Consider the following 4,320-nt stretch of genomic DNA (forward strand, 5'->3'; position numbering starts at 1 on the left):
TTGATTCATGGACCATAATTTTCATACTACCAAACAATGCCCTAATCGTCAGAGTAACTCCACATGGGGAGATTTTGACACCACCAAGCAATAACCATGTAAGCAGTGATTGTACCATTGGCTATTATGGAGACCCCACAGTTTTAAGTGATACTGATCATCAAAGTTGTTGCCAACATCGTAGTTCCGAACATCATGATTGAGATCAGATAGAATTTTCTTCGGAGGGGATGGTGGTTACTGGTTGGTAAGGCCAAATATAAAACCAGTTCCCACGCCAATTTGAGAAATATAATGTTTGGGGTTTTCCACACTTATGGTTTTGCATGCCCTGACTATTTCTTCTTTTGGCTTCTGTTCTTACTCCAATCTGAATGCAAAAAGCAATAAAAGCACTGCACTTATATATTGCACGCTGTATTACTGCTGCTTGTCTCATTCTTTCCTCTTCGTTTTCCCGCCACTTAAATGGATGTTCACATTATGCCCCTCACATAACCGGGCTCAGTTCCAACAATGTTTATCCCTAATTAATGCAGAAACAACAGCAAATACAAAGAATTAATTGCACTTTGATACTCCATGAGAAGAAAGAAAAGCATGCGAAGCTGTTTCTGATCATGCTTCAGTATAAATACATAAATAACAATAGAACACTGCCAAATTCCTTTTCTATATGGCCCATTTTTGGTTAACTGTTAGTCATTACCTGGCAAATTCTAGCCATCCCAACCAGAATCATTGGACCTAGTTGGTTATAAATTAGTAACATTTTCAGGTAGATGGAGATTTTCATTGGTGTCATTTACTGTTTATTATGATAGGGTTTACTTGGTTGAAAGTGAAAACTGAAAAGAGAGAGGTATAGCCTAGCTAGCTAGATTGATCGAGTTAGATATGGCATTACAGCACACTACCATCTTCCACCTGTTTCTTCATTGGTTCTTTCTCCTTGCAATGTCTTCAAACTAGTATCCAATTTGGCCTTTTCTTTTACACAAGTCTTGTTTGTCTTACCTAAATAGTGTAGTGGGCCCCAATTTCGTCGACCTTCTCCATAATTAGTGCCATTTACTGTTTCTTTTATAGATGGTCGACGATGATATATATAAATTATGCGCACTCTTCCAACCATATATGGTTTAATTTTGGCGGGCCAAAAAATGGCAACCTGTCTACGTTCAATGAGCTCCGTAATTAATTACAACTTTGAAGAAAACGTGCTTGAGGCTGCTAAATGTGTTTTTCATGGTTAGACATTGCATATACTAGCTGAAAATTTTATACAAAACAGTGCAATTTTTTTTTTTAATGAGATTGTATTTTATGGATAAAATTAGAGTCGGTATTAAAATTTAAATTATAAATTTATTGAATATTATATTTTTAAAATAATTATATAAATCAAATGATTTAAATTTAAATAAAAAATAATTTAATTTATGATTTATGATTATATTATAATATCTTATGTTATCAATTTTATATCTAAAATAGTCACAGCCAATTCATGTCATTATGCCAGTTTTCTTGGTTTCAAATGCAAAATCATCTCGCAAATTGAACACTTTAACCAATAAAAAAGAAGATTTAAGAAAGATGCCATGGATACAAACCAAGTACATAGAGTTGAGGCTTTGAAAATGCAACAAAAGCTCATCAAGTTGGTGACAATTTCGGCTTGGACCCATTGCAGAGACCAATTTGTCAGCACAGTTTCCAATCTTAGACTCGATTTGATGTAGCATCGCATTTGATACCGTTAGCATGTAAATTCAAACAAAACAAATAAACAGATTTGTTAATGGGGTTATAAAAAAAATTATATCTCGAGTCTGGAGAGTGGACAACAACAGTACCAAGGACTGGACGAGACAGGCTGTGTGAATGGTGGGCGTCCTCTTCCAGCCAGATCCATGGAGTGGAGTGATATGGCTTCTGTATGGCGCCCTTCAAATATTCTAGAACGACTTTAATCCGGATACCATACACGTGGTTAAAATTTAGAATTTGAATATAAAATATTTAGATTTTAAATTTTATAATTTTTATTGATAGGTGATTTATAAATTGACTTATGTTAACTTTAAAAATGAGATAATGTTCGTGTTCTTAATTTCCTAAACTTTCCTTAACAAAAGAAAAAAAAAAAAACAACTTTAATCCACGTTCCAGTAAAAAAAGAAAAAGGGCATCACAACCTAATTTCATGGAACATAAGATTGTGAACAATGATCACATCATGATGGACAACTCAATATTTATGAGCATTCACCGCCGAAGGCCTAAACTTTCTCTGTTGAACATGCCTGAAATAGTTGGAGCCGAAATAAAGATATGTATAAATTATTAATAAAAGTAATATCGATACCATAAGGTGCAAGAATACGGTACAAATCCATGAAATGAAAAGACATGTCAAAGAATCAATATCAACCGTTCAAAAGATCTCCAAGGTAATATTTTGGCTGATGATTTTTATATGCCGTCATCATATAAGGGTTAAGCAACTTGCCTCAACATTGCGTTCTCTCTGTCATCCGTGCTCTTCATTTTGGACCGTTGGTTTCTCATCACCTAAGCAAGGCTCCCCAGCTAGTATTTTATTTTTTATAATTTTTGTCCATTTTTTATATATTAAAAATTAGTGAATTTTTTAAAATAAATAGACGGAAAATGATGACTACTGGGACATTCCATTTTCTTAAAAAAGAAAAAAAAAAGAGGAATAAAGAAAATGACAAAAATAAATAAATAAACAAAATACAGCTTGTTGCAATATCATATGTTTTATTCGTTGATGAGTTAAGTGTATTTTTATAATTTAATAATGGTCTTAGACATATATATATATATATATAAGATATAAAATTTATTGCACAATTGTCTTCTGCTTTGAGACAAATTTGAGCACATGTCATTTTATGCATCAACGAACCAAAGTACCCTGATCCCATTTTTCATTTTTTATATAAAAGACTATAATTGGTGCGATCATACGGATTCTATTAAAATTTGGTAATTAAGCATGTTTCGACTAGAGTAGTAGTATTAAGATGAGTTATTTACTGAAATTTTCTCGTATAGCATCCTATCATTTTAAGGGCAGGTTTTAAAGCAATCATAAAATTACTTTTTTGTACTTAGAAAGTCATAAGTTCGAGTTTTTAAAGCAACTTTTTTAAAAAATTATAAAAAAAAAAAATTACGTATTATAAACCTTCAACTTAATCTTTGCAAAACGAGGTATTTATGCACTGAGATTTTTTTTTATATATAAAAGACTAATCGAAAAATAAAAGAAATTATAAATATTAAAATTTAAAATTATTAGATATTATTTTTTAAGAATGATTATACGAATTAATTAAATTAAATATTAAATTTCATTTTTATCACAAAAATTAGTTTAGAACCAATTTAAACTTATTTGTGTCTTAGCTTTTAATAATTAAAAAAAAAAACTAAAAATAATCTGATAAATATATTGAGTCTTAGTTACCGGATTAGATCGTACCTACCACCTTTTTTGGAGGATAATTACTATTATATTGACTTAAACAATTGGGAATTTCTTATTAAATTTGCCAGTTTCACATAAATACAAAAATTATATTTAGAAAGTTTAAAACGCTATAACTATTATTTAGTAAGAAAATATTGGAAGAAAGTTATTTACTATTTCTTTCAATATAATTTCAAAGTTGTTAAATTCTTGCAAATTTGTAAATCATTACAAGAAAATAAAATATTAGTGACAGTTTTATTGTAGTGTTTACTAAAAACCGCTACTAACTTTTATGTTTTAATAAAACTTAAGATGTTTTTTATCAAAACGTCACTAATTATTTAAATAGCGATGTTTATACTTATAAACGTCACTAAAGATAGAAATTAACAGCATTTATCAACTAAAACGTCTTGAATAATCTTCTCTAAAAATTTGAAATGATTATTGAAGGCGTTTTTAGCATAAAATATCTTGAATTATCCCCTAATAAAAAATGAAGGTAATTATTGAAGGTGTTTTCTGTCAAAAATATCTTCAATAATCTCATCATCAAAATTTAAAAGGATTATTGAAGGCATTTTTTGCTATAAACTTCTTGAATAATACCCTCATAAAAAATGGATAAGGGATTATTGAATACGTTTTTTACAAATAACACCTTGAATAATCCCCTCATAAAAATAGAAGTGATTATTGAAGATATTTTCTGTCAAAAACTCCTTCAATAATTCTCCTAAAAAATTAGATGAGATTATTGAAGGCGTTTTTTGTCAAAAATACATTCAATAATATCCTAGTCAAAATTTAAG

Source organism: Durio zibethinus, chromosome 6 (genome assembly GCF_047325235.1).
Source record: "Durio zibethinus cultivar Kanyao isolate XHJ-2024 chromosome 6, ASM4732523v1, whole genome shotgun sequence".
In the NCBI taxonomy this organism is placed as follows: domain Eukaryota; kingdom Viridiplantae; phylum Streptophyta; class Magnoliopsida; order Malvales; family Malvaceae; genus Durio; species Durio zibethinus.